Source organism: Drosophila kikkawai, chromosome X (assembly GCF_030179895.1).
Source record: "Drosophila kikkawai strain 14028-0561.14 chromosome X, DkikHiC1v2, whole genome shotgun sequence".
Classification (NCBI taxonomy): Eukaryota; Metazoa; Arthropoda; class Insecta; order Diptera; family Drosophilidae; genus Drosophila; species Drosophila kikkawai.
Genome location: NC_091733.1, coordinates 18917735 through 18940664, shown reverse-complemented (window position 1 = coordinate 18940664; position 22930 = coordinate 18917735). Strand labels below are relative to the sequence as shown.

Below are 22930 nucleotides of genomic sequence, written 5' to 3'. Positions count from 1 at the left end.
ATGCTTATGCTTAAGTTGGCAAATAACACACTTTTTATGTGCTGATATCATTATAAATGTGCTGCCAGTAATACACTCAAAGCGTTGCCGGGTGCGGAGACATCTGCAAAACATTATTATGGTCCCTGTGGCAGTATGGTCTCTCTATGTGTGTATGTGTGTGGACTTTGTGACTTTGAGCAGGTGTGTGTGTGTGTGTGTGTGTGTCTGGCTAGGACAAACTTCAAACACGCCCGGGATAACAAAGGAGAACGGGGCAAAAGTCCTGCCAATATTATATCACCTAATTTTGGCATCGTTAGCGGAGACCAGCAGCAACTCCTAATGATTTAACTTTCTTAAATTATTCATGCTACATTTTAATTGGTAACATGATCTGTAAAGTCTGGAAAATGTACACAGTTTAGTTAAATATTAATTTATTTAAATTCATTTAGTTAAGCCTTATGAGTTCTAGATCATACTCGTAACTTGTTCTGCAAGATTTTAAGTGGTACATATACTGTAAGACTGACTAGACTTTTAGGCAAATGTTTTTTAAATAATTCAAAAACCTAAATATTTTTATTAGTTAAGCATAGTAGTTAAGCTTTAAGAGTTTCCTATAACTCGCAACTCATCCTCAAATCGAAAAAATTCGCACATCCCTCACTCGCCCGATCTGCTCAATTTCCCCATTGCTCCCATTTTTTTTTTTTTTGTTGTCCCTAATTTTTCTCATTTTCAAGCGTTTTGCGCGTGTTTATGGCCATGTAACTGGTCCTAGCCCTATTCACCTCCCCTTGCCTGCTGCTGTTTTCACTCACTGGAGTCGTTATTTGCCAAATGGCATGTGGCACATATGACACATGCCACATCTGGCTGCTTAATGCACTCGCTGCCAACTAAATGCGGCATGCGGCATGCGTAATGAGTGCTATCTGCGGTGCTATCCTTATGGCCATAGCCCCTCGCTACGCCCAGTGCACTATGGGGTTTTTGACCACTTTATGTGGCATTTAATCATTTTTTAAAAGTGCTCTAATTTAAAAAAAATTACTGGGAATGTATTAACAGAACATCAAACTGTTATGCCTCATACTCAAAATGTTAATACTTAACAGCATATGTTAGCATAACAGCTGCAAAGTCAGCTGTTGCATCCGAAAGCGCGTCTGCTAAGTTTGCCATTTTAACGAAGTGATCTTTGAAATTAAACTATTCGTGTAAGACACCATTTGTAAAGGAAAAAACTAATGGACATTGATTTTACAGGTATTAACTACATGTTAAATGCATTAACTGTTTAACTTGTGCGTGTTTATACTGACATTTTATCATTTTATAAATGCACCTTATGCTGAATTTTGAGAAACAAATTTCAACTTTGGGAAGAGTTTTGAAATAGAAGTTCGCATTAGTTTTTAATGCGTCCAATTGTATGTTGTAGCGTTGTCAATTCTGAGCAAAAATCAGTTAGTTTTATAGTGCACTTTTCCGCACTTTTGGTGCAATTTGAATTTTTCTTAGATAACCTCACTGTTTTCAACGCCAATTTGGTGGCTGTTTGTATGGGAAAACACTGAATTCCGATCTTTTGGTTATTTTTGTTCCTAGAGAAAGCGTTGTCCGATTTTGTTCAAAATTGATATATAGTGTTAAAATAGCAACAAATATACGCTCCTTAAATTTCATTAATTTATCTTTACTTTTACCCGATCGTTCCTATGGGAGCTATAGGATATAGTTTCCTGATCCGAACGATTTTCATACTATATGTGCCTAGGATCAAATAATGATGATTGGTAAAGTTTCATGTCGATATCTCCAAAACTGACCGAGTTATTAATTAATGCCACAAAAACTGGTCAAAAACCCCATAGTGCAGTGTGCGGTGACAGAAAATATTGCCTACTTTTTGGGTCGACTTTTGTTGCGGTTGTGCGAGGACAACTTTAATCACTTTGCTGCCTGATTTGTGGTTCCGGCATTGTCACTTATAACACTTGAAACACTGCATATTGTCGCCCGGCCACAGGTCACAAATAATCATAGGATTCTAGCTGGGTTAATGTGGCGCCTTGGCCCCTCCGGTGCACCGCCGGAGACCCGCAAAAATGTAAATGTAAATTGTAAATCGCTCTCCCTCCCTCTGGTGCGTATTACATGTGCCTGTTAAGTAGTTAACGCTGTTGCTGTTGTTGCTTACACTCGGGCTTCTCATGCGTTCATTGGCAGCAGCTCTAGGAGCAGTCTATGAGCGGGAGAAAGGACCAAGGAGCAGCCAAGCAGCAAGCAGCCAAGCAGCCAAGCAACCAGGCAACCGAGCAACCGAGCAACCGAGCAACCAGACAAACAACAGTTTTGCATTAGTATGCGACTCGTTCCGGCCTTGTCGCCATTTGGCTTTGCATTCGGCTTTGCTTCGCCCCCTGCAAAATACTCGTTACGAGTGCACTCTATTGCCACCATTGCCATTGTTACTCCGGTGCCCTGTTTGTGGGCCAGACATTTTTGTTAATTTAATGGCAATGGCAACGCATGGCGACCCAAATTGAGACTGCGACAAAGCCGGCAGGGAAGCTAAACGTTAGCATATCCATATTTAATTAGGAATGCCAGCCACAAGTATTTACTTATTCAACATCACGAGCTTAGCCACAGAACCTTGACCTCTTGGTCGTAGCTTTAACATATGGGAAAAGGTTTTCCAAATCGAATGGAGTTTATGGTGAGTCGGGGGAAAATATTGCCCAACTTTTCCTTGCAAATTTTCTTGTCTTTACAAGGCTTTGTCCTCGCTTAAATCCTCTTTCTCTACGCTGTGAGTTAATAATGTATTTTGGCCAGGACACAGACACATTAGGCCCGACTTGAGACCCTGAAAGAGTCCTGAAAAACAAAAAACCGGCGCTTGTTGCTCCCGCGTGTTCTTCTTGTTGCTATTAAAACGCAATTTTAATTTTGCGCCAACATTAAGCACACATCAGACGTGAGTGTGGCCTTGACTCTTTTTGTTGTGTTCGTGTGTTTTTGGGGCGGAAAAAGGGGCAAAATATGCGGCATTTGAAAAATCTTACACCATCCGAGAACACAGAAAAAAAGATGAGGGAAAACAAGAACAAGAACAGATAACGAAAATGGAAAATTACGGCAAAAGGTGCGGAAGGGCAAGCTGTTCATGCTAAGAAATATTTTAATCTCGAATTTTGACGCGGGCCAGGAAAATAAGGCACGAGGAGTGAAAGGAGACGAGAACAAAAAGAAAAGAAAAAAGCTACATAAATGAAAGGAAACCGAGAACATGAACATTAATTAAGGTATATAACCAGATTGTGATTCGGAAGGAGTAGGACGGTGGACGGAGGCAAAGGATTCGCCGGGCAAAAAAAAAAAAAAAAATAATAATAATAAAAATAAAATGCTGCCTTCCGAGACGTTTTCGGGAATGAAATGTGACAGCTCCATCATTATCGTCAGCGGAAGACCGAGGTTAATTACATAATAACCTTTGAAATGTAATTAAGCGCAGACACTCCATGGAGAGCGTGTGTGCGTGTATATATTTTTGTGCTTAGCACACACGCACACCGAGAGGGTGTGCAAATGCGCAAAAGCCCAGACACATGAATATTGCATCGATATACACGGCCTTCTGGCACTGTATCGGTGACGGGCATTGTCATAAGTGCTCATGTCACAGCGTCCGGACAGCCTTGGCGGTCGACCCTGAGCCACCCAGCCCCCATGCCCACCCCCCCAAGTGCCCAGAGAGCTGCGTTTCCTTCGAGTTAATGACGGAAATTGATGAGCTGGGACTAATTTGGTTAGCCTGCCGGCGGTTTTAGTTGCCCCGATGAATACCATGCAAATGCGATTCCCAATTCTCTGCCGAAATATCCCATTTTGCAACGCGACGCGACAGCAATCGCCTGGCTGAGCACCATATCTGAGCCGTTGGGGTTTATAATCTGCCTATGTAATGGCCTCTACTTGTAGGGATAATTTTGTAAACTTAAAAGAAGGCAGTTTAAAGCCTGAGTTTAAAGCAAAATTGCTTTTAAATCGGGAACTTGAAGGGCCAACGAGGCATAAATATTCTATCGATTGCAGAGGAAGGGAGCTTCCTAGTTTGTTTGCTAGTTTCAGATACTCTTTCTCTTATACTCTGGTAATTTCCGACTCACAAAGCTCTTACTTTGCCCTGAGAGCAAGTCAAGGCGGTAGAAGGAACCCCTGTGATGCAGGAGTAGGTTTGGAGCTCTGTTCAACACAAGACATGTGTAATATGTCAAAAATGTAAACTGGCATTAGCCTCCAGCAAAGAAGGCCAATGGGGAAGTGAGTAGAACAGCTTGGCAGACTCTCAAAAATCAAACTCATTGGGGGTATCGCACCAAAAAAAGGTGATGGCACTTGGACGGACTCCAGACTTTTGTATTTCTGTGGAAGAAGGGAAGAGAGAGAGATCTAAGTAAGTCTATGGAATTCTTTAAAGAAAGGCTTCCCATAAGAGTGGAAGTTTAGAGTATGAAAACGTAAAGATATCTTAAATGGATATATTGCTTAATCCCACAAACTCACAGAAGGTATCCCAACCTTACTTAATCATTGACTTTCAATACCAGCTTGCCCTGGAACTCTGGCTTAATCTCATTCTTCCAGTTTCATTCTTTAACCACAGCTACTGGCGCATCGCTCATACGCCATGGTGGCCTGCATCAGCAATTGACCTGCAAGTTACTAGCCTAATGTTTAATTAAATTGCTCGCCCGCCGTCTGATAAACGAGTCGCTGGCTGGTTGACTTCCTCGCACAACGCAGCATAACACAGATGCGGATGCGGAAGCGGGTAAAAAGGACGATTGGGCAGAGCCGTTGAGGGGTGCACAAGGATTCGCCGTATCTTTAGCCAGCTTGTTTGTTGATTTTGTTGTTGTCAGCACGTTTGTCGAGCACTGTGCCCGCGTTGTCACGGCGGCTGCACTTATCGGCAGAAGGTGCTGCTGCGCCGACAGCAACGGCAGCAGGAGGAGGAGCAGCAGGAGCAGCAGCTACTGCGACAGCGCAAATATGGCGGAAGGAAGCAGATTAACACGGCAACCAGATACCAATAACTACAGCAACAGCAACACGGGCGGGGAAACCAAACAAAAACAATCGATGATAGCCCCCTTTAAGGTGGGTGGAGCAGGCAAAAGAATATATATACTATATATTTATAGCACACCGGGACAAAAGGCAGGCGGGTTAAAAATAATGCCATTTAATGATTATAGAAAGGGGAAATTGCTAGATAATCAGGGAAATTTTTAAATCCCTAATCATACGTATATTTTGCTTAATATTACTCTCTTAACTAATTACCCTCATTTTCTGCCAGTGTTCATCTGCACGTCTGCTGTCATTTGCTCCTTGTTCACTCCACTTTCCTCCCATATATCCTTTAGCTTTCCCTCTGTCCTTGTTCCTCGCACTCCCACACCCACACCCACTCCCAACACACACACACACTTGGAGCCAAGCGCCACCTAGCATTGTATTTTTTTTTTGTCATTGATTTCAGTTTATCTTCTCCGCCTTCCAATAAAAGTGAGTGTGTGTTGCGTGTCGGCTTTTATCTGTGTCTGTGTGTGTCCTGTGAGCGTGTGCGTGCTTGTGCCATGGTGTGCGGTTCGCGTGGGCTGCACACACTTTAAACTGTTACGCACACTTTTGTGGAAGACCGAGTTTTTGAGGAGCGGGAAATTTCCTTGCCTTTCATTTAATTGCTGCCCGCCCGCGATTTAATTCGAACTCATTTCCAATCACGCACATGCCAGGCTTTGGGGGTGGGTCGGGAGGTGTGAGGGTGAGGGAGGATACGGCCTGTCGCCACATGCAACTGAAACTGCGGAAACCAATATTCCCTTGAAAAGCCACACAAAAAAAATAATAGGTAACGAAAGTTAAAAGTCCTTTTAAATATTCCTTTACTCTATTAATTTGTTTATATATTTTTTATATTATTAAATTATTTATCGTTTATAGTATTAAGTTTAAGCAAAATTATTACCGAAATTGCACAAAAAATTCCCAAGTCTGAATTCTATGACAACATCGTAATATTAACCAAAGTTCAAGTTGAAGTTGATGCAAATGTTGAAGTCCCAGTTGGTTAGGTAAGTTTACTAATGAGTTTGTTAAATATTAAAAATAATATTTATTATTTATCTTTAATATTATTTAGCTTAACTTAGCTAAAGAGAGCCCTAAAAATTCTGAAGTCCAAGTTGTGAGACTAAGTTGGAATGCATGCCAAGCTAATGTTATTTAATAAGCTTTTAATTTATTATAAATATGATTTATTAATTAACTTCTATGGTAATAAATGTAAACTATTTTCTTGCCCAAAGAGCTGTTAAAATTCTCAAGTCGGAATTCTGAAAATAAGTTGGAATTTCAACCTAGCAAATGATTTAGTACGATTTCGAAAGAAAAGTTTGCTGAAGAGTTGTTTTATTAAAAACTGGCAAGTTGTAAATTCTTTGTTTGTATTTAAAAATTCTATTTATTTTCTACCAAATTATATACCCCAAAGCCAAGAACCTGTAGTTCCCTAACTATATCCCTCGACCTTGTCAGTTCCAATGGAAATTGTGGCACTTGAAGCCTGTTCCACGCTTTAATTGCACTGGGGAGGCTTAGGGGAAAATGAAAGGAATTGCTGGGAAAATGGTTGAGAAGGCGGCCGGAGAGGGAAGCTGGGCTTGGGGACTAGGAACTGGGAACTGGGACCTGCACACATTAGTTCCGTCTGACAACATCATTAATCCGCGACTCCGTTAAGCCGGCAGAAACGCACGCAAACACACACAAAAACTACAATAAATAAACGCAGGCGAAAGCCAGTTTTCAACGTGGTTGTAATGACTGCAAATGTGAATGCGAGTGTGTGACACTCTGATTCAGTTTCCAGCTCTCGTTCTCATTCCCATTTCGAACCGGATTCGGTTTTGGATTCAGTTTCCCAATGGGCCTGTTCCGCTGCCCGCTGCCCGCTGAACATGCAAATCAAATTGAAAATTGGCCCAACGCTCTGGACGGGCATCATTATTTTGCATTAAATTCTGCAGCAGTTGTGCGTGTGGCAATAATTTGCGAAAATAGCCAGCAACAAATCCCATTAAATGGACAGAAAACGAAAAAGTAATGCACAAAGCGAAAGGCAGCGGGGCGCTTGGTGAAGCGGAGCGTTGAATCTGTGCTGGGAATCAATGTAATGAACGGCCACCGCAGAGTGAAAACAAATCGCATGCATCGGGGTACACGGTGAATAAAAGAGGTATGATTATTTTCAAGAGATTTTAAATTAAGGGGATTTAAGGATATTACAAAAAATCAATAAGGGAAACCTACTATTGAAAGAGAGCTTTTTTGGTTTTAAGTTAGGCTGTTAAAATATGTCTTGAATGCTCATTCAATAGCCTGATTCTCTTTTCTATAATATATAAAGGTGAAATTCAGTTTCTGCTTTAGCCAATTTCCATTCTTCCTCCTCGTTCTTCATACATTTCTTTATTATACACACAATCGTATATAATATATGGCTCATCTGGTTTCTCCCAGTGCCCACACAGACCATCCAACAGCCCTCTGGGCAAGCTTTACCTAACTGCCAAGGATGAACTTGTCCTGACGATTAGGGATTGCTTTAATTGTTTCAATCAATGTTGCATACTTTCGGGAGAATCAACTAACTGACAAGTTTCCACTGCCGCTGTTTACAACTTTCAGTTAAACTTTACTCAGCAATTACCAGCCCTGCAGGCCCAGTCCCCTCCCGCCCAGTTGTCTGCGGCTGATGAGCAAACAAACATCGGGAAATCGGGCCATCCGCCCATCTGCCCTGCTCCCCGACATCCACAATGAATATGCAAAGCGGACGGGGCAACAGTGTCGCACAGCTGGAGGGGCGTGGCGGTGGCATAACTAGCGTTTAACATTAATAAAAATTTGTAGTCAGCAGGTAGCGCCATGACGAAGGAAGAAGACAAAAACAAAAAGAAATAATAAAGGACAGCCAGAAAGGAAAAAGACTTCGGGAAGCCGAAATCTGTATACCCTAGCTATATTATAGTTTGATGAAAAATTTAAAAAAATGCAATTTGAATCCAGGAAGCTAGTTATGGTTTCCTATAGTTTCAAAATATGCAATTTTCAATTACAAAAAAAAATATACTTCTTAAATGTTGAGTCTAATCAAAGCTAGATAGATTTTTCTAAAATTTTTCCTTTTAAATTTATGGCAGCTAGAGCCTCTAATTATATAAATAAAACTAAATCCTAAGTAACTTTAATTATAACTAAGAAAAGAGAAACCTGACTAAATCGACTCAGCTTTTGATTATAAATAAATTCACTTTAAAATATGCATTCACTCAAAATATCCATAATACCCTTTATGAGGGTAAGCAACTAAGAAGTGCCTCGTTTTAAATGTAATTAAAATTAGTTGCACAACAGAGGGCGAACAGGTGGGGGCGTGGCAGCGGCTGAGGCTGACGATTCTGGCGAAATGAAGTGAAAATGTTTGCTGAATATTTCGCTGCATAATTCCAGGCGCGCTGAATGCTAATCGCACAGGGGGAATAAACGGGAAACGGAAGTGGCGAAAGGCAAAAAACAAAATGGCTCACCCAGGCAGATACATATGCAAATAGATAACAAGGCAGGACTCCCGTATTTGCCCAGGACACCACTGATTGTGATAGCTTTGGCTCTCTCTGATACCCCGCACTTAAATCGAATATACAAATTTCCAAGACAGGGAAATCAATGGAAAATATTTAAGAAAAGTTTTAAAAGTCCTTCAAGCTTACATATTACGTTTTAGGTATCTCCTAGTCGAGTCTGTTTCAGCTTCTTTATTTACTTACGCCTCTTCTTTTGCCTTGTATCGAGCTCCCTCATTTTTTCTTCTGCACTCGGCCTGGCGACTGCATTTTGTGCTGAGTTTAGAATTTAATTAAATATGCTGGCGGCCGCCGTTGGCCTCCGGCTGCTTCCTCCTTTAATCGCCGCCTAACCACAGTGGCGGCCAACAAGTGTCAGGCCACCGTTCGCCGCTCGCCGCTTCGCACTCATTCGGAAAATTACAAGCCACATAATTAAGCGGCAAGAGCATTTCCTGAGGCTTCCGTCGACCTGGCCCAGAATGCCAGGAGCAGTGGGGAACAGGGATAAAAAAAGAGCAAATAAGGGAGACAGAATGGCGAAAAAAAGGGCGGCGAAAGGCGGCAAAAGGAGCCCAAGAAGAAGGCTGGTGAGACGCCCACTAATGCGTTGATAATTATTAAACGGCAGCAGGCAAACAGTAAAATCAGCAAAGGCCCAAAGCAGCCAAACCTTTCGGGTAACGAAGCCTTTAATACCCTTGAACAGTTACCCTAAGGATATTCCATTGGGTTGTTAATATTTCTAAAAATTAGGGAGGAACCTTCAGTGGGAAATAAGTAATATATTTCATTTTAAATATGTTTAAAGTTTATATAAATAATTGTAATAAAGTCTTTTGAAGGCTATTCAAAATCTTAGATATACTATTTTCATCTCTCAAAGACATACCCTGCCCGACTGGGGACATTGCAAATATATAACTGAATAAACAGAAATAAAGGGAAATAAAAGGGGGACCCGCACAGAAAATTGAAAGTAAAAATAAACACGAAAGCGCCAATTGTTTATTTTTGGTTTCCTTTCCTTTTATTTTGTTTTTTTTTTGTAGGATCGCGCTTTCTGTGGTGTTCTGTCCTCGTGTGGCCCTTTGTTGCCACCACTACTTAGGCTTTGTGCGGGAATCGTAAATATTTTATTAGTTAAATTACGAGAAACGCCACGAGGCACAGAAACCAGAAACAGGGCAGACGCCAAAGCTGCCAGAGGTCGCAAACGTCACGCTCGGGGTTCCTGGTAATGCCAGGGGTAGGTCTAGAAATGTTTTAAAAAAGTTGCAGAATGAATATATAGAGAAAGTGACACCAGCACAGGATATATAAAGTCTGAAGGAGCTTCTCCATCTCTTTCTCAGAGTCAAATTAATTCCCCGTACTTCCCAAAGCTTCAAGTCTTCAATGATCTCGATAAATCTTTATCAAGTCTCCTATGCATTTCCACTACCCATCGATCTGCTAGCATATCCTTCAAGCTTTTGGCCATCTCTCCAACTGTCAGACTAGGTTCTCGTCCTCGTCCTCGTCCTCTCTGTCCTGTTCGTTGGTCATTTTGTTTTTTAGAAACCAGCAACCAGCAGATGACGATTTATTAAAACAGACAGCGCTGAAATTGTTGTGTTGATTGATTCAAGCCCAGAAACAAGGGGAGTGTCCCAGTGGAAAGTGGAAATTGTCAAACATGCCATGGTCAACATCAACAAGCAAAAGAAATGCCTTCTTAAAATTGAACTATGGCCGAAACACAAGGACCAATAGAAGTGGGAGTAACATGACAGGTCCTAATCCCGTCCCCCAGAGAGCCACCGAGGACGAGGAGCAACAAGTAAAAGAGGTTAAGGGTTCCCCAAGGTGGCGGCCGTAACTCGAAGATGCTCTCCTCCCAAGCATGCAGCTGTCCTGTCATTTCGTTAAGGAATTTTTACTTTTTTTTTTGTTTTGTTTGTTGGAACAAGAACAACTCACGACCAAATGCACTTAAAGGCCACGCCACAGTACACATCACACACACCACGGAGTGGCGGCTATGCCATAATCCGGACTGAAAAACTCTTGACTTTATGATGAACGATTTACCACGCCATTGCAAATTAAAGCAAAACAGAGGAGCGGACCGATGTGTGTATGTGTAGTATATTGCCACGGGCATTGGCGGTGTTGGTCCCAAAATCGAATAAAGCACTCTGACAATCATCGGCATGGTGCTGCCACGCCCTCATGCCATTCGTTGGTACCCTAACTTTTTGGTATAGGTATTACAAGGGCATATCGAATTCTAGGGAGCTTAAATTCAAACTTTAACTTTTTCACTTTCCTTGGTAAAATACAAATGTTGACAATCATGGTACTGAGTATTCCGTAGTCTTGACTTGATCCTGGCCTACACCATTCAACTCGTTGTCTTTTTTTGGGCAGCTGCAACATCAACAAGCGAACAAGCAAAAGCTCTGCCCCAAAAACTGGCAAGGGGGCAGCAGGCAGCCAGAACAAGTGCATCATCCGGGGCGAGCAAAGCAAATTCCCCATAAAACAAATGCGCAAATAAAAATGTTTATAAACAGCGTCGACGGCGGATAGCACTTCACGATTTTTGGGATGTGCGCGACAGCGATTCATGCAGAGAATCAGGATGGGGATGGGGACAAGGACTCACTCGAGGCTATGGCTGGTGTGGATGGAGACAAGAGTTCAGGCAACAGTATGCGCTAGGTAATCCCGCAGAAGAGGTCACAAATGAAGTCAGCCAAATCTGCTGGAATTGCAGAGACACTAGACTTTGGAGATGTGAGAGGGGAAAGTTAAGTGGCAGCTCTTTGGATATTTCTTATTCACACTTACACCATAAATTGATTACTTGCATTTTAATCGTTTAACTTGGGAGATTATTAAGTTTGTTATACAATTTACTGATATTAAAGGTCTTCATTTAAAAGTAAAGGATTCATTATGAATAATTATAGGTCCCAGACGCCAAGTGGCCAAAAACTGTCTTTGATTCTCAGGAAACAGAGCAGCGCAGGGTGTCTGACCTGGCTCCTTTATATAAGGAAAAGGCGTGGCAGGACATATAAGTTACTTGAAACTCACTCATTCCTGTCTTGGCTCTCTGTATCCTGCTGCCATGACCTTGAAGTTAGACACAGAAAAAGTTTGGTCATACCTAAGTGTTTTCTACAAAACACAATGGGGTTTAAGAAGTCTTGGATGGGACAATATTAATCACTCTTTAGGCTTAAAAAATAGTTACACCAACTATATGGTATGTATATATATAAATAATTAAAATAAGTATTAAGAAAAAGTATAAGGTTACCTTTAAACATTTTTAATAGAATATTAGCTCATATAACTTGTGTAAATCGCTACAAAAGGAAGTAAAGGCATTTGTCAAGTCCACAAAGGATTCGAGTTGGTGACCAAGTCCAAGTCCTAGTCCTCTTGCTGGTTTGATTACGATCCTGACAAGTGCCTGCTGCATTGTTGTCCTTCCACTTCCCGCAGCCAATTCAATTGAATTTCACCTGCTTACCGATCAAAGGGATACTGTGCCAGATTGTCGGCATTCCTGGGGGGGGACTTCTTTGACTTTGTCTTGACTTTGCTTTTTAATAAAATTCAAATATAATGCAAACAATGTGCCACAAAGTCGTGTCACTGGGGGTCATGACCCCACGCTCCCCTTGATTTTTATAACCATTTCCATTTGCCCACATAGCTCATAGTTTTTACTCAACTGTATGCATTAATTTGATTCCTTTTGGCCGTCACTGGTCGGTCCTCCTGCGGCTCGTTTTGTATTGTAATATCCGGCCGCGCTTCCTGGCGAAAGGAGGCCTTCATTTATTATTCAGCACACTTTGGCCGGCAGTCGCCGGGCGGTTGTGTGATTTCTGCCAACTTTATGCAGCGCTTTGTTTGCATTTTCCAACTCATTAAGAGTAATTTGCTTTGCTCTCCGTTATGTATTTTCTCTGCTTCGCTTTTCTTTTTACTTTTTTCAATTTGCTTTGCGTTTTTCAGCGGCACTGGAGGTGCTCAAGTGGAAATTAAACACGCCGCCGGCCGCTAACCGCCAGCCGCAGAGGCTCGCCCACCTCTCGCACTTACCTAGTCGCACCTCAACTCGCCTCACCTCGATTGGCCTAAATATTTATGGGCGTTGGCGTTGGCTCTAAATAATGGCCAAATGCCTGCCCAGCTTGGGACTTGAGTTAATTAATCATCGCATGAAAAATCACTGTATCAGTGGTCAGCCACAGAATCGGCAAGTGGTGGTCCAGTAACTGGATGCGAAACTAAACCTGAGGCCCCCGGACACAGCCTAAGCGAGCCCATAAATAAAGGGACAACAAACACACACGGACGCACGCACGCTCCGGGGGAGAGGCAGGACGCTGAAGAGGGCTGAAAATTACGCACAAAGTTGTTGTTTCACGCACAAGCCAGTAGGACAACGACAACGACAACGACAGCGACAGCGACAGCGACGACGACAGAAATGTGGTCAAAACAGGCTAAAAAAGGAGGCAATGTGACAGGGACAACAAGGCGACTGGCGGCAGCCCACTAAGTATGCGCCTGTAAGCGATATGCCCAGGCATCAGAGAGTCGGCACAGTGGCTGGGGAGCAGCCAAAGACGGACACCATTGGATAATTTAACTAGCAATTGTCCATTGAATACCATTACATTTAAGTGTCACTCTTCATCATCATTATCATCGGGAAACAATACAGAGGCCAAATATATATAATAAAAAATGAAATATGAAATATATTCACAATTCATTCAAAATTGTTGTCAATTGTTAACATTTACATCACCGTAAATGCTCTTAAACTTTAAAGATAAATTAAGAAACAGTCTATAAAGGAATCCCTTGATTTTTCCCAGTCCTGCCTGGCGTGCAACAATTTGTGGCACTTGAAACGCCAGTTGCCCCACATTACACCCACAGTCCTGGCTCGTCGGCCATCGTCCTGCGCCTGACGCCTCCTGACGTCTGACGGAAGGAAGTCGACTGGCGTGGCCGAAAACTAATGCTAATGTATGTGTGAGCCACTGTGGATCCCTCGATAGCTGTCGCCCCCTTGGGGAAAGCTCTGCCTGTGACGCGATATCCTTGTTAAGCTGAAGCCAGCAAAACGCTGGAATAAAATAAATAATCATAAAATGGAGAAGTAAAATGACAAATTATTTCCGTTTCCGTTGGGCGAACTTCCCAGGCATAGCCACATGCAAGACCCAGAAAGAGACCGAAACTTGGCTAATATATGCAGCTGCCAGATGTGGGCCAGATGTAGGATACTGGAGCCAGGACCTACAGAAGATCCTGACAGTTTGTCCGAAACAAGTGCATAATGTACTTAATGTGACCGGTTGGCAGCCCTCTGCATATCCCTACGCAAAGTTCTTCCAACTGGTTTCTATGCCCAGGATCGTATATCAAACATTGTTGTTCGCCCATTGCCAGGTCAGTGCTCGTATTGCTTTAATTAAATATTTACACGCGTTCAGGCCAGTTCATAATGAATAATTATTTTATTACCCAAAGGGTGGGTGCCAAAGCTAATGGAAAAAAATGTCAACAAGTCGCCCCAAGGATACTCTGCTGGCGAAGTGAGCTGAAGGAAGTCCGGGTAAAGAGTAAATTCTGCCCACTCACTTTCACTCACCCGCTCTCGAACGAGTCCTTTGATTGACACGCTGAGCGAACCCTTCCACCAACTGCCCGCCACAAAGGGCAGGCCCTGAGCTACAAAATTATGACCGCAATTTGGGAAATGAAATGCATAAAGCAAAATAAGCAAATGGCACGCAAAATGACCCGGGGCGGCGTCAAAGCGCTCTAATTGGCTTGGGTGGCGTTGGTGGTGGCCCAAAGAGGTTTTTCTAGGCTTGGGCGCCATAGAGGGCTCCCTAGTCGAGTGCCACACACAAGGTATTGATTCCTGGGAAGCCCCTTTTGCCCTTGTCCTTGTCCGGATCAGAGAACTAACCCTCTCTGCTGCTCTTAATGTCCAACCACATTTGTGGTTTGCCTTTCTCATAGCCAAGTGTTCTTCAATATTTTCCAAAAGTCTGTTTTTCACAAGGTCCTCTGTATGGGAAATTAACGAAAAATAACCCGTACGCCCCTCACCTGTTATTCATGCTGGAATTTTGGGATATTTATGCAATTTCATTAAGCCCTTGGATGCTGTAAGTTCGGCCAAGGTTGCCATCAGAGTCCTTGAAACCAGCCTCCCAGTATCGATGGAGCAGAAATCAGAAATCTGAAATGTCTGCTTCGGACACATTTGGGATTTTAAACAGTTTCCACTCGCATAAATGTTCAGCAATGTGCACTTGAGTTATTTGCCGTGTTAAAAGTCACTGGGGGTGTACTGGGCGGGTTCAAGGATCAAGCTTTTGGGTTGGATGGAGGGTAACCCCCCCGTAGGCCCCCGGGGCCTTCCCATTGAACTTGCGGCGGACCTACCAACACCACCACCAGCAGTGTGGATAACCTCGTTTCGTATTTATCAACGACTCATCATTGTGAAGGGCGCCTGTCAGCGGGCCGCGCCCCGTGTCGATGGTGTATTAAGCCGCCGCCCTCCCCTGGGGGAACTTGGACCGAGGCCGCTCCCGGCGGGCACCGGCACGGGCACGGCTTCCGAGCGCCACTGCCGCCACCGCAGACGGAAACTCAAAAATGGCGTGCCGAGCAAAAATTAGGCAAATAAACTTGTCAACACATTCAACTTCATTATCGGGCCGCAGCCGCTCCCCGTTGGCCGCCGCCCAAAAACTTACCCGTCTGCAACCTCTTGTGGTTATACTTTTTCCGCCACGACCTCGGGGCTGCGTCCTTGTGCGGCCTGAAAGCAGAGAGAGGAGAGAGAGAGAGAGCAGATGAAATTATGACCTGGCTCAAGCGGCGAGATCCCAAAAAGTGGCAGTCGTCCCCCAGAATATTCATATGTGCGCATGCTTTGGGGCTTAATTTAGAGTGGCCAAGGGTTCAGCTGGTTCAGCTGTGGCCAGAAAGGATTCGCTATCTCGCGCCAGCTTAGCCGTGGGCATAGCACTGAAAGAATTTTGCCCAACAAGCTATTCGTATGCTGCCAGGACTCTCGAGAAAAATTTCAGATAAATCATAAAGTTTTATAGATTTACAAGCAGTTCGACATACAAAGACCAACTTAATCAGGCGAAGCAACAGTGGGCATCAATTTTACAGCCCCCCCCCCCCCAAGCGGGGATCCAAACAATTTGCGCAAATATTTTTGTTTGCATATCGAACCCTTCTCTCCACCGACAACGCCATCGCCATCGCCATCGAAAGCTGGGCACAATGAGCTGGGCGAGCAAACAAATTTATGGCCATCATAACGAGAAGGAGAAGCGGCAGAGTCCGGCTCGATAAAATGTCTATAGTGCTACATAATAATCATAATAATAAATAGCAATAAAACTGCTACAAAGGAAATTAAATTTCGGTATCCGCAAGGAATTTCGAAAGAAAAAAAGTGCACACAGGAACAGGAAGCCACCCCGTTTTGCGGCCCCTAAATTTCCCCATAAGCTGTTTAACTGAGTTATTAAAAAGGGCAGGGAGGCCTGCGGGTCAGTCCTTGGCCAGGCCAGCGGCGTTCAACGTTCCGCATCCGCATCCTGCGGACACGACACGGGACTCTGCGGAGCAGGATGGCTATATTAACGTTAATTAATGTTAAGTGCCTAGGCGTTTTACAAAATCATTTAAAATTTTCAGCGCCACCAAAGAGTAAGAAGGAGCAGAGCTAGGGGCTTACTTTTTTCTGGAAATTGTTCTTTAATAAACAAATAAATATAAATGAATAGGAAATCGAAACAGTCATGAACGGAGGCTTTCCTAGAAAGTCCTTCACTTCCAGAACAGACCTTAAAGGTAGAGATATCTTCTGTTAGATCAACTGATAGTTCCAATCTCTCGTAACTTGAATATATATTCCCCAACCAAGCTTAGCTAAACAAAGCTTTACTTTAAATGTAATAATTATTTCCAGTTAAAAAGTAGCCATCTTCCCTCTGGAAAAGGTCAACTGGGGCCTCTTCCGCTTGACCTTACCTCAGGAGCCTGTCAAAACGAACCTTTATGGTTCTCTGGCACCTTTAAGGATCTGACAATGCCCCTGTATATAATGTATAGTATAAAGCGCTTTTGTTCCGCTTGGTGGGCTTGTGGGCGGCGGGGCGTTGCCCTCAAAACTGGGGCGTGGCCATATATGACGTGTGACAAATTTTTGCGGTTGGCAAAGCCAACAAGGGTCCAGCAGAGGTGGTCCGGAGGTGGCAGCAAATGTGTTGCACGTCTCCTTGTCTATGGTTGGAAAATTGTCCAACATATCCGGGAGCGTTGAGGTTGGCTGCCCATTGTGAGCAGGGCGGAGGGCGTGGACATGGGCGAATGAGGCTTTGTCCAGAGAGCGTTTCACATTTCGAGCTGCCCATTTTACTTGCAGTTAAATAGGGCGGAAAAATAATTGAACCATTATCAGGCAGTCAGCCGCCGGGTGAGAGGGTGACGAGGGTGGGTGTACGGGTGTGAGGATGCCAGTACGGGTAGGACACTTAATTCGTATGTATGTATATGTCCGTGTAGCGACCCTCGCTTCCCGTCCAGAATATTCCTATCCTTCTGCTATGCCGCCCTGTGAATAAATTTCGAGCTTGTTTCGCCTTTGGTTTATTGTGCTTATTACAAAATATTTAACGCCACACACACACACACACACAGAGGGCAAGTGCGAGGCGGGGCCACGCCCACGCTGTCACTGGCTCCTTGCACGTCCTTCGCTGGCGGCCAGAAATTGTTGCCTCATTGTAAAAATTTATGTTAATATTTTAAATTTGTACGCTGGCAGGCAGCCGAACGACGAACGGCGAACGGCGAACGGCGAACCGAACTGAACTGTGGGCAGTAACAATATGCCGCTGCGGTTGGGCGCCACTCTGCACCCACTCTGGGACACCCCACCCTGCAGTTGTTTGTTGCCCTGGTTGGCCCGAGACTTCCCCCTCGCCGCTTGTAAAATTTAATGTAATTTCTACGCTGCCGGCTCTAGGCCACGGACGTTGGCCAGGACACCATGGCAGTACGGCAGTACGGCAGTATGGCAGGACATGCCCGTACTGTTGGCCGTACTGTTAATAATGCCAACTTCTGCAGGGCGACGCGTCGCTTAAAGTGCGGCCATATTTTTAAAGAGGCCACAAACTGCAATGACAGTTCACGTTGCCGTTGCTACGGCTGTTGCTGTTACGGCTGCCGGACACGCATGTGTAGTGGACAACGCACACACGGTTTTATAAATATTTCAAGCTCATATTTTATGGGCATTTTTCATAGGAAAAGCTGACGCCGGAGAGCAGCTTGAACGGACAGAAGAGAGAGAGAGGCATTCGGCATCATTAATTAATCTCAAAAAAAAAAAAAAAGCGTTGATCCTGATGGAGCGCACGAGTCATAAGACCAGATTGTGGCACCAGGAGAACTAAGAGGATATTTTATAAATATAAATAAAGCCAGCAATGAAGAGTCTCCTATCATTCTTGATATTAAATATGTATATATAAAAAGTTGCCTCACAATTTTTCTTTCTGTGTACTAAAGATTGTATGCAGCAGCATTGTATTTTAAGGACACGTCTACGCTCTGCCACGCCCACATCAGCCTGCCGTCATTTTGCGGCATGTTGCTGCGTTGAGCCTCATTAAGCTCACTTTGTCCTGGCGAACCCTCTGCCCCTGTCGCCTTCCCTGTGTCCATTTAAACAGAAAACCCACCAGGACACCCCCCATATACAGCCACAACACCCGCTGAATCCTTCGCTGATTCATTCCTTCTCGTTTGCCATAAATTATTTTAAAATGCATACTTATGTGGAATTTTGCCACGCGCTGCCGCGACAACTTTCCATAATTTTTATTTACATGATGCGGCGGCGGCGGCAGCGGCTCGGAGCTGTTGGCTTCCTGACGAGGGGTGGTGTGTAACCGCATTAAAATGATTTGCAACGCGCGGTGTCGGAGATGTCTGAGGCCCAGAGCCTTTGCAAATAAAAAAAAAATAAAGCGGACATTGCTGCCAAAGTGGCCAAAGGAATGGCTCTGCTGCACCACTTGCCACATGCATCACTCGCCATGTTGCCTGCTCCGGTTCGTGCTCTGCCTTTTGCTCCTGCTTCCCTGAAGCTGAGATGTCAGTCGGAGGTCAGGCGATCAGGCAGGTTGTGGGTATAAGAGCCTTTAAAGGACACCGAGCAGGACTAAGTTGAATGTCTTCTATAAGTTGTGTTATTTAGTAAAATATTTACTAAGAAGTTCAAGGAAAGAAATAGATTTAAAGTGTCTAAACGATTCTGGAAGGATCTTCTAGGGTTTCCTCTGGTACCATTCCAGCAAAGATCATCGATTATAAAGCTGGCTTCAGACTCTCTCTTAATATTCCATTACAACTTCAGAGAGATGTATTGCTCTCCTTTAAAACTTAAAATGTATAGCGTTACGCATCTTATTGTAAGTTTATCTTTGATTCCAAGTATATTCTGACATTCCTGCATTGACCGCAGTACCCTTCAGACTGAGTCAAAAAAATGAAGTACAGTGCTTCGATTAAGCGAACAAAGTGAAAACTGTCCTAGGGGCTGATCCAGTTTCCTCATAGCTTCAGGCTCACTTGGACAAAAGTGTTTCGAAAACAAAAAGAGTGAAGCTGGAAAAATATTCACACAATCTGCGACACCGAACTTTTGTGAGTGAGTTTGTGTTTTGGCTGGAATTTTGCCGAAGTAAATGTTGTGCATATGGACTGCAGCTTAGTAGCTGCAGTCCCCTCGTGCAGCTGGAGTGGAGTGTATTCGAAATAATCCTCTTTTGTACCCACACATCACTTCCCTTCTGTTCCCTTCCTCTGGGCTGCTAGTCAATCTAATTATTATCAACTCTGTGGCTCCACATTCCAGATTCCAGATTCCCTGACCATATGGTGCTCCTTCAGGGCTATAAATACACCATTGAACATATGTTTTGGCTTAAAAACCGGTTTTCCTTAAGCCTTGTTGGACCAGCATGTGTAATTGCAGGGACTCTCTGCCATGGAATTACCTTAATTTTATTAAATATTTATTTTTAGCCCAGCCAGCAGCCTTTCCCCCTGACTTTACCGCTGACAAAAGTGGAAATGATGAACTGATAAAATATTCAGATTTGATGACAGGCCCCCGCCCTCAGACTCGACCACTCAATCAACGATATCGATCGATTTGCAATCTCAGTCCGAGAGGAAATTGTTGTGAAGTTTATTTATTTATTTTATGAAAACTGTTACATTCCATTCTCTCTCTCTATCTTTGCATATTTTTTGTGCCGCTTTCAAGTTGAGTTGAGTATATATATTCTGCACACAGGCCACTAAGAATATAGCAAGCACTGAGGCTCATAACTCGAGCATTTAATTACTTAAGTAATCCGTCGTTGGAGATGGATTTTTGAGTATGTGGCTACAGCAGATGGAATACAAATCGAAGAGAGAAAAGGCTTGTAGAGCCATCAGGCTTGGGATTTACTCTAGAATATCCTTGAAACCAAGTTGCTTTAACTTTCTATATCAAAAATCAATAATATCCAAATGAAGGAAGAAAGGGGTCAACAAGACAGTGAATAAAGGGGAAAACCCCATTTATGAAAGCTGGAGAAACTACCTCCTGTCGCATCCTGTAACCCGAACCCCCTTTGGAGACTGGGAACCTTTTGTGGTTTCGATTTCAGTTTAAATTTTCCGCCTAAAATCCCAGATGGAGGTCCAGAGCAGGTCCAGATTTGTGCCTGTCACAACGGCTCAATGCCGCTGCAGATGTCAAGGCTGAATTGAGTAGGCGTAGGCCGGTTCTAAGTGGGTGGTGGTTGGACCTCACTTAGTTCTCGACTTTTACTTTGGCTTTGCCTTTTCCTTTGACATTTTAGCCGACCACCAAAGCGTCAAGTTGAGCAACAGCGCACAGCAAGCGGCGTTTAATGTTAACGCTTTGTTGCTGATGCTGCCGCTCGCGACCTCCCCAAGTCTCTGTACCTCTCTTCCTCTCCCTCTCCCCCTCCTGCTCTTTCTCTCCTTTTCTCTAAGAACTCTCTCCCTTTCTCCGGGCAGTTCACATAATTTAAATTCCATGCCTGTTTCACGCTGGTCTCTAACCAAGCTGCTTGGCCATGCGACGCACATACAAAATGCGAAATGCGCCATAAACGAAAATGGCTGGGCCCCTTGACTGTGTTTTTGTTATTTTTATTTGTTTTTTTTTTATATATTTTGGCCATGGGTGTGCGTGTTGAAAGCGAGAAGGGGCTCTGTAACTGGAACTGGAACTTCAATTCAATCAATTACGCCTTATGCACTTCAAAAGTAGGTATTTCATTAAACAAAACATTGTCGCGAGGTAGCAGCTAACAAGAATAGAGTTAAACTTGGCCAAAACTACCTTAAGGGAATAAAGGAGGAATTTATAAGGAATATATGAGGAATATATAAGGAATATATGAGAAATATATGAGGAGAGAACATGTTTTTCTTGTTTAATTATTTCTAAGAAACTACGATCAATATTTCCCGAATATATCTCAATTCTAAACAATTCTCAATTCTAAACTATATCTCAATTCTACAAGCGACTAACAGGTATGCCCTCTCTGGTTTGATTTGGTTTCTACAAGATATAATAGTCTGTCTAAAGTCCTGATGCTCTCTAATTACTATTGAATTCATGCCAATATATATATTTTTGCAAGTGTTATAAGTGAACAAACAAAACTTTACCAATTAGTTAAAGCCTTTAAATAATAACTTCTATATATATGACATTATATATCATCTTATAATACCAAATGTATAAATTACATTTATATACCCAAAAAAAATATATATAATATTTTCTTCAAGTGCAGACAAGTGCCAGATGAGCGCCAGGTAAAAAGAGGGCCCCTGGCAATGGCCTGGGGGGGCACACCTTTGACTGCTCGGAGCTCTGGTGTGCGTGAGATCTTTTTGTTTGCCGGCTCGGATGTCAGCTGTGGATGTGGGATGGGCTCTGGCTATGGGTGGGTGGCAGCTGCCTAACCCTTGTAAGCCCGTGACCTTTTGACTACCCCACCACACCACACCACACCACACCGCAACGTAACGCACCGAATGTTCGCCCATTGTTTGCGTGCGTTGACGAGCGAAAGGAAAATCCATTGAAATTCAATTTAAGGAATGTTGACAAACGTTTGTCATGAGACAGCGACACCAGCACCGAGGATGCCAGTGTCGATGCCGACGACAAGCTTAAAGAGTTTTTCAGCCAGGTGCTGATTTCCCGGTACTGCCATGTCATGGGAAAACTCTCGGCTTAACCTTTAAAATCGCTTAATCTGACGCGAAAAGCCTGCCCGGGGATTTATTAAAGATTCCTGTGTCACTGGAGATGGTGGTTAAATATATATGCTATATAAATACACGATGTGTTTCCTGGCTGTCCTCCTTTGCTATTAGAAGCAACATCGACTTGCACTCCATACGTACTCCCATATATGTTTATATATATTTATATATATCACCTAATTACAGCAAGCACTTGGCTGGGTCGATGGAAAATTGAAGCTCTTAAACTACTTCAAACAGTGAATGAGATGGACACCCTCTAGTCGGGGCAAGGAATGTCTGGCTGGTGGCGATGATGGAGCACTCAAGGTCCTTGGGTGGGTGGTGTGTGCTGACAGCGTTTGAGCCAAAGGACTCAGCTCTCGACTCAAAGAAGTTGGCTTCTTTTCTTTGCCTTTCTCCTTTGCTGTCCGCACAATGGAGGCAGGACATGTGTCCTGGTTATGCCAGCGAGATCTCAAATTAACACTTGAAACGCAATGAGGCGAGCAGGGGGCATGAGGACCTGAGATCCCAAGAAGATTGGGCGCCCGAGTGGGTTTCCGTTTCCTTGGTTGAGGATGAGGCTGAAGCTGAGGCTGAGGCTTGTTACGAGCGAATAGAGCGTATGACTTAACAAGTGTTCCAGGCTCCAGGCTTCAGGCTTGCGCTCGTATAACTGCGGAATGTCCTTTACGAGTTGTCATCGGCCGAAAACATTCCCGGGATTGGCTTTGTTAGTGCGGTTCCTTTTTAAAGTATTTTTTATGCAATTTCATTAAGCCCTTGGATGCTGTAAGTTCGGCCAAGGTTGCCATCAG

At 43.6% G+C, this 22930-nt stretch overlaps 1 protein-coding gene across 5 annotated transcripts in view; it reads right to left on the bottom strand.

The window, feature by feature from the left end:
• dpr8 (defective proboscis extension response 8) overlaps positions 1-22930 on the bottom strand; it is a 133980-nt gene that overhangs the window by 74085 nt on the left and 36965 nt on the right. For 2 of the 5 annotated variants that reach the window (XM_070288276.1, XM_070288278.1), the window contains exon 1: positions 15488-15552. The exons of the other annotated variants lie outside the window; for them this stretch is intronic. The gene's annotated coding sequence lies outside the window, so the exon portion shown is untranslated. Of the gene's footprint in view, positions 1-15487; positions 15553-22930 lie in introns of those variants that run through there. 5 annotated transcript variants of the gene reach the window in all.